We start from the raw sequence: 8,926 nt of genomic DNA on the forward strand, positions 1-8,926 counted from the left end.
CCAAAATTTTACTAATCACAATAAACTAAAATGTTCCAGTGACCCATAAGGCACCAACAACAGATGCACATAGATCAGAGTGCGAGCAATACTGATCGCAACATTTTCCAGCAGCGGTTCTTCCATACGCGAAAATAATAATGGCGAAACTGCAAGCGTCCAGGTCCGCACAGTATGGATAAACAGGGAAGTGCAAATCCACTGAAGGCTGTAGGAGAACACAGTCGATACAGCAATACGATTTCTGCTGCCCAAAGGAGTAACTGGTCGATCTCGGCACAAACGGAACTAACGGCCAAAAGAAACGCTGCGCGCGAAAATCCACGCTTGATACCGTTCCACTGCGCTCCTCCTGCCCTTTCTCACCTCACAACCCACTGCCAGCCTATTTCAAAAACTATGAACCAGCGATCATCTACGAAAACTGTAATCTAAATTCACACCGGCTATCGGCGCGCCACTGAGAGATGGCACCGGGAGGAAAGAGATAAAATGAACTGCAGCCGCCACGGCTAACGAGACTCTAGTGGAGGTGGTTCTCCATTGCCTTCCTCCGACCTGTTACGAAGTGTCAAGTGTGTGTCTGTCTCGTGTGGATAGCGGTGAGTACCTTTACAGTTCAGTGTTGGGTTTGTGTCATGCAGGGTGTTTACGTCAGAGTGTACAAAAGTGTAACAGGACAGAGAGAATGCTCCACTGAACGATTGGAGGTAGGGAACTTCTGGTCGGAGGAGTTGGGTTAAGGAGATATAGAAGTAAACTTGTCTACCGCTTTGTCTAGGACTACTGTTACCTGCCGGCCGCTGGTGGCCGAGCGGTTCTGGCGCTACAGTCTGGAACCGCGCGACCGCTACGGTCGCAGGTTCGAATCCTGCCTCGGGCATGGATGTGTGTGTTGTCCTTAAGTTAGTTAGGTTTAAGTAGTTCTAAGTTCTAGAGGACTTATGACCTCAGCAGTTGAGTCCCAGAGTGCTCAGAGCCATTTTGAACTACTGTTACCCCGCTTACTTACAACTAACAAACATACAAGTTGACACGTACTGTGCTGTTTGTTTACACGTACATTCTTTATTTCGAGCAAGGAAACAGTGCGGACGAGCCTGATCACGATGAAGTCACGATGCAGATCCTGTTTACTTTACTTGTCTGTAAGGTGGCTCTGTTGTATCGTATTTACATTGTCCCACGAGAGAACGCGATACGAATAAACGACAGACCAATTCATTACCCAGTGCTATTCACAGACGTACAGCAAAATACGATAGAACAGTACTGGTACAGTATCGCAGAACTCACTACATACACCCTGCGTATGGGGAAGTACGCCCAAATGCTCTCGCTGTTGCAAGGCTGTACAGGGAACGATTTCCTAGCAGACATCATCCGTCACGAATGTTTCTTTCCCTCATGATGGCCATTCGTACATCCAATTTTGAAGAGGAGGTGCTGTAAGGTGTTGCAGCGGACCCCACTAAAAGTACTCGCCGTATTGCATGTGAAACGGACGCTGCACATAATAAAGTGTGCCGAGTATTCCAAGTACAACAACAATATCATCCCCAACGAGTCCATCCGATTCTTGTGACTGACTTTGCACCGATGGTCGCATTGTGTCAGTGGTTGCTCCAACAATGGGTTGATGGACCAGATTTCCTCAAAATCATGCTTTTTACTGACGGGGCCTCGTTTAGTCGTGACAGTATTTCGAACAGCAGGAGTGGCCATGTGTCGAATGAGGAAAACCCTCAAGCTGTAGTAGTGACACCATCAGGAACGTTCTGCTGTAAATACTGGGCCGGAATTGTAAGCGTCAATCTCATTGCGCCATATCTTTTACCTGGCCATATGAACGGCCACATGTAGAAAGAGTGTCGTGTGAAGAGTTCTGTCTGAGTTGTTGGGGAACGTACACTTGGCTTTTCGCGAGAGAGGATGTGGATACATCATGACGGTGGACCGCCTCGCTTCAGTGTGGATGTTCACAGCCAACACAGTGATGTATTTGCTGGTCGCTGGATTGAAAGGGGAGGTTTTATTCCACGGCCTGCGAGGTCACCTGACCTGAAGCTCTTTGATTATTTTTTATGGGGAAATCTAAATTCACTTGTCCATGAGACCCCAATGTATACAGAGTTGCCGCAATTGTAGTTGCCTGTGATATGATTCGAAGCACACCAGGGATATTCGTCAGGGTAAGTCAGAGTCTTGTTCATCGATGTCATGTTTGCACTGAGGTACATGGCCGTCAATTTCAACATATTTTGTGAGATATAGTACAAATGGTACATTCAATGTGTCAATGATTGTTTTTGCAGTTAACTATAACTAAACTACGCTACTGGACATTAAAATTGCTTCACCACGAAGATAACGTGCTACAGACAGGAAGAAGATGCTGTGATATGCAAATGATTAGCTTTTCAGAGCATTCACACAAGGTTGGGGTGGCGGCGACACATCCAACGTGCTGACATGAGGAAAGTTTCCAGCCGATTTCTCACACACAAACAGCAGTTGACGGGCGTTGCCTGGTGAAACGTTGTTGTGATGCCACGTATAAGAAGGAGAAATGCGTACCATCACGTTTCCGACTTTGATAAAGGTCGGATTGTAGCCTATCGCGATTGCGGTTTATCGTACCGTGACATTGCTCCTCGCGTTGGTCGAGATACAATGACTGTTAGCAGAATATGGAGTCGGTGGGTTCAGGAGGGTAATACGGAACGCCATGCTGGATCTCAACGGCCTCGTATCACTAGCAGCCGAGATGAAAGGCATCTTATCCGCATGGCTGTAACGGATCGTGGTGCCACGTCTCGATCCCTGAGTCAGCAGATGGGAACATTTGCAAGACAACCACCATTTGCACGAACAGTTCGACAACGTTTGCAGCAGCATAGACTATCAGCTCGGAGACCATGGTTGCGGTTATCGACGCTGCATCACAGACAGGAGCGCCTCCGATGGTGTGCTCAACGACCAACCTGGCTGGACGAATGGCAAAACGTGATTTTTTCGGATGAATCCAGGTTCTGTTTACAGCATCATGATGGTCGCATCCGCGTTTGGCGACATCGCGGTGACCGCACATTGGAAGCATGTATTCGTCATCGCCATAATGGCGTATCACCCTGTGCGATGGTATGGGGTACCATTGGTTACACGTCTCGGTCACTTCTTGTTCGCACTGACGGCACTTTGAACAGTGGACGTTACATTTCAGATGTGTTACGATCCGTGGCTCTACCCTTCATTCCATCCCTGCGAAACCCTACATTTCAGCAGGATAATGCACGACCGCATGTTACAGGTCCTGTACGAGCCTTTCTGGATACAGAAAATGTTCGACTGCTGCCCTGGCCAGCACATTCTCCAGATCTCTCACCAATTGAAAACGTCTGGTCAATGGTGGCCGGGCAACTGGCTCGCCTCAATACGCTAGTCACTACTCTTGATGAACTGTGGTATCGTGTTGAAGCTGCATGGGCAGCTGTACCTGTACACGCCATCCAAGCTCTGTTTGAATCAATGGCCAGGCGTATCAAGGCCGTTATTACGGCCAGAGGTGGTTGTTCTGGGTACTGATTTCTCAGTATCTATGCACCCAAATTACGTGAAAATGTTATCACATGTCAGTTCTAGTATAATATACGAGGGGCGTTCAGAAAGTAAGCTCCGATCGGTCGCGAAATGGAAACGACTATGAAAATCCGATAAAGCTTTGCACAGATGTGTTGGGTAGTGTCTCTAGTATAACCCCAGTTAGCATCACGTCGCTCTTCTCATTTCTGAGCTCGCAGTGAGTGCGTAAAGATGTCTAGAAAATAGTGTCTGCCGCCAAGTACGAGGGCCTGGTGAGAAATTTCGTCTGAAGCTATGCAGCTAACATTACATAACTGTCGTGCTGTTTCGTCTTCACGACAATTCTCAGCCGCATTCTTCAGGGACAATGAAGATGCTCCTGCATCGTTTTCAAATGGAAATGTTAGATTACTCACAATACAGTCCGCAATTGTCTCCCCCTGAGTTTCATCTCTGGTCACATGAACCGCTGTCTTTGAAGACAACGTTTTGACACAGACAACGAGGTGTAGGCCAGCGTGGAAAATTGGCGGAAAGCACTGGCGGCTGCCTTCTATGATGAGGCTATTGAAAAGTTGGTACAACGCTATGACAAAAGTCTAAGTCAGAACGGCGTCTACTTAGAGAAGTAGCTGAAAGGTGTAGTTAATTGTTACAAGTAAAACATTTCTGATGTTCACTGTGGTTTCAATTTGGCAATCAATCGGAGCTTACTTTCTGAACAGGCCTCGTATTTGCCCAATGAATATCCGTTTATCATCTGCATTTCTTCTTGGTGTAGCAATTTTAATGGCCTGTAGTGTAAATAAAAAGTACACAGTAATGTTATTTTATCCCAATTATCTCTTTAAGCTGGCTTCTGCGACTCCAGTTTCACTCCCTGAAATTGTTCAGCGGAGTATCCTCTACTCTCAGAATCAGGTGACAAGCCGTCCGCTGATTTTAACGTCTTAATCCAACGGATGGGACACCGCCACCCTGGTCACATGACCTAACTTTATGAGATGTTTGGATTTTAATCCGGAACATTGGCGCAAAGGTGATTTTCAAAAATTTTACGTCGTAGTAGATAAACCCTGTGATTATTTCTTGTAACAGCAAGCAAAAAACTTTTAGCGCGTATTTTTGAGCAAGCGGCCGAAAAGCAATTGCTTCCCACTAGGCCTTACAGTCCTGTACAAGCGATAACCCAAGTGAAGCTAGCTGTAGTAGAAAGAGGGACATTACTGAAGAATATGTAATTTTAGAGCTTCTAAAAATGTATGCTGTGCACAATGTTCCAACCTCCGCCTGCCGTAATCGTCACTATAGTAATGGAAATTCCGCAAATAAGTTAACTGTAGCGCCACACGTTACTAATACATTAACTCACTCAATTGCTAACTTAACTGTCAGCTCAGCATATCATAGCACAAACAGAGTGAGTAGATCTTATTCCACCCATTATGTGACTTTAGCTGGTCTGAAAACACAGTACGCAAAGTTAAGTGGTACGCATATACAGGGTGGTCCATTGATCGTGACCAGGCCAAACATCTCACGAAATGAGGGTCAAACGAAAAAACTGCAAAGCACGAAACTTGTTTAGATGGGGGAAATCATATAGCGCTATGGTTGGACCGCTAGATGGCACTGCCATAGGTCAAACGGATATCAACTGCGTTTTTTTAAAAATAGGAATCCCCATATTTATTACATATTCGTGTAGTATGTAAAGAAATATGAATGTTTCAGTTGCACCACTTTTTTCGCTTTGTGATAGATGGTGCTGTTATAGTTACAAACATGTGGCTCACAATTTCAGACGAACAGTTGGTAAGAGGCAGGTTTTTAAAATTAAAATACAGAACGTAGGTACATTTGAACATTTTATTTCAGTTGTTCCAGTGTGATACATGTACCTTTGTGAACTTATCATTTCTGAGAAAGCATGCTGTTACACCGTGATTACCTGTGAATACCACATTAATGCAATAAATGCTCCAAATGATGTCCGTCAACCTCAATGCATTTGGCAATACGTGTAACGACATTCCTCTCAACAGCGAGTAGTTCGCCTTCCGTAATGTTCGCACATGCATTGACAATGCGCTGACGCATGTTGTCAGGCGTTGTCGGTGGATCACGATAGCAAATATCCTTCAACTTTCCCCCCGGAAAGAGATCCAGAGACGTCAGATCCGGTGAACGTGCGGGCCATGATGTGGTGCTTCGACGACCAATCCACCTGTCATGAAATATGCTATTCAATACCGCTTCAACAACACGCGAGCTATGTGCCGGACATCCATCAAGTTAGAAGTACATCGCCATTCTGTTATGCAGTGAAACATCTTGTAGTAACATCGATAGAACATTACGTAGGAAATCAGCATACATTGCACCATTTAGATTACCATCGATAAAATAGGGGCCAGTTATCCTTCCTCCCATAATTCCACACCATACATTAATCCGCCAAGATCGCTGATGTTCCACTTGTCGCAGCTATTGTGGATTTTCCGTTGCCCAATAGTGAATATTATGCTGGTTTACGTTACCGCTGTTGGCGAATGACGCTTCGTCGCTAAATAGGACGCGTGCAAAACACCTGTCATCGTCCAGTAAATTCTCTTGTGCCCAATGGCAGAACTGTAAACGAAGTTCAAAGTCGTCGCCATGCAATTTCTGGTGCATAGAAATATGGTACGGGTGCAATCGATGTTGATGTAGCATTCTCAACACCGACGTTTTTGAGATTCCCGATTCTCGCGTAATTTGTCTGCTATTGATGTGCAGGTTAGCCGCGACAGCAGCTAAAACACCTATTTGGGCATCATCATTTGTTGCAGGCCGTGGCTGACGTTTCACATGTGGCTGAACGCTTCCTTTCTCCTTAAATAACGTAACTATCCGACGAACGGTCCGAACACTTGGAAGATGTCGTCCAGGATACCGAGCAGCATACATAGCACACGTCCGTTGGGCATTTTGATCACAATAGCCATACATAAATACGCTATCGACCTTTTCCGCAATTGGTAAACGGACCATTTTAACACGGCTAATGTATCACGAAGCAAATACGTCCGTACTGGCGGAATGTTACATGATAGCACGTACTTATACGTTTGTGACTATTACAGCGCCATCTATTAAAAAGCGAAAAAAGTGCTGCAACTAAAACATTCATATTTCTATACGTACTACATTCATATGTAATAAAATATGTAGGTTCCTATTTTTAAAAAACCAGTTGATATCCGTCTGACCTATGGCAGCGCCATCTGGTTTCATCCTTCAGGCTAGACGAGTTTTGTTCTTTGTAGTTTTTCCGTTTGATGCTTATTCCGTGAGATATTTGGCCCGGTCTCTAACAATGGACCACCCTGTACGTAGCAGGGATGACCTCGGAAGGCTACAGAAAAATAATATGTTAGGTACAAATTGGAAGGAGCATAATGCGTCACGGATCGGTACCAATAACCATGATGTTGAAGGTTACTATCGAAGGTCATTCGAAGGAGAGTTTTGTTTCATGGAAACGCCTATTTGTGACGTCTGAGCGAGATTAGAGCTTGAAGTTTTAATTAACATGATTATTGGCAAAAATTTACACCACGACATATAATTTTTCTTGTGGTAGTGCAAGGCAGAACAAACACAAATGAAACATAAATAATTGATTGAGAGTGTGTCCGTGCCTCTCATTTCTCGGAATACCTCTTCGAGTTTGTATCTAAAACTGTATTTTACTGACTCTCTCCTCCCTTCTGTTGAGTAAATCACTACTAGAACTAAAAACATTTGCTTATTTGACATTCATCGAACCTTGTCATGACCTTGAATGATGCATCATTTTAAACGTAAAGTTTGGCAGTATACTTAAACCTTAAATCGAATATGAGGGTTCCCATTAAAAGAAAATCACTTTAATTTCCCCATCGTTTTCAAAATCACGCTCAAGGTCACAGCAATTAGTAGCAGTGCCACGTACAACTTTTATATAGAACATTTTCCTGTATCTCATATCCATCCCCAGTTTTTCCCCGTTATAGATTAAAAAGGCGCACCATATGTATATAAATACACACAAAGACGGCTCACGTTGTCAGCTGGAGCCATCGGTACCAGGTAACAGGCGCGAAGCCCAACCGCCAAGGACAACAGATGCTGGGTATATAGATTCATCTCAGCTTATATTTCTGCAGTCACTGTTTATTTATATAAACAGCTCTTATTGTGCGATCATTGCCACTTGTATCACACGCGACCATCTGCTGATTTCGTGTAAAGAAGTGCGATCAACTTCAGCACGTAGGTGCAACCGTAACGAGGCGACTTTCGAGACGTACGAGATCAACAGCCTTGGAACCTGTTGCTGGCACGAACTTTCTCTACCGCTTTAATTTCACCAGAGCAGAACTGTGGCACGCCGGCTCGTTGGTCTAGGGGTATGATTCTCGCTTAGGGTGCGAGAGGTCCCGGGTTCAAATCCCGGACGAGCCCTGCCTTTTACTCTCTTTTCTAAAATAATTGCTTTGGAGTATCCTCTGAACGCTGCGTTGGTAATGCCTCATTACATTCTTTCATAAACCTTCGCTTTCTTAGTCAGACCTGTCATAAAATGTCGTTAATTTTAGGCGCCTCCGTTTCCTTACTTTTTACAAGACTTTTGCAGTTTTGTTCCAGAGCCTGATACCCAATATAGCCCGCAGTTACCATCAGGAGAACTATCTCTTCTGGCTGTGCACTGCCTTTAATTCCATGTGTCAGTTTAAGGATTAGATATCAAATATACACAATGCTCCAGTTCAGTTAGCTGTTAAATGACACAGCGTCATTCAGTCACTCTAAAACGTTAATAAAACAATATTTTTTGAATAATGAATTTAGAAGGATAACAAAGGAGTGACTCATAAATATTCAGTCAAATGAGACCAAAAATTTGTTCCATTCATAAAGTACTGTTTATTTCGCTGCTTCATACACCTTCCAGATTCTCTTACCTCGCTGATTACCAAAGAAATGCTTTAAACTGTTATCAAGTAACTTGAAACAACACTGCAGAATTTTACTTCGTTTGAGTTTATTGTATCTCCAGCACGTTTATGTTGGATATATTTTAGTCCTTCGTCTAACAGTGTTTCTTCATCCATTGTAAACCTAATGTTCGTAATCCTTTTTTTGTTCCTTGGATAAAATTGTGACAGAGAGGGGAACGTGGCTAGAGTTGCTTTTTTGTGTACTTTCATTGATACAGCGGATTATGTAATTTTTGTTACGAGCGCATCGTATGATTTCTCCAACTAATATATTTTTCTGTGAATCTAAATACATGTACCGCTTTGAATGGAGTAGAGGT

At 43.9% G+C, this 8,926-nt stretch overlaps 1 non-coding gene across 1 annotated transcript; it reads left to right on the forward strand.

Moving 5' to 3' along the window:
• The first annotated feature begins 7,998 nt into the window (after positions 1–7,998).
• Trnap-agg lies at positions 7,999–8,070 on the forward strand. Its single transcript has one exon. It is a non-coding gene; the product is annotated as a tRNA-Pro (tRNA).
• The last annotated feature ends 856 nt before the right edge of the window (positions 8,071–8,926 follow it).

Source organism: Schistocerca piceifrons, chromosome 3 (genome assembly GCF_021461385.2).
Source record: "Schistocerca piceifrons isolate TAMUIC-IGC-003096 chromosome 3, iqSchPice1.1, whole genome shotgun sequence".
Classification (NCBI taxonomy): Eukaryota; Metazoa; Arthropoda; class Insecta; order Orthoptera; family Acrididae; genus Schistocerca; species Schistocerca piceifrons.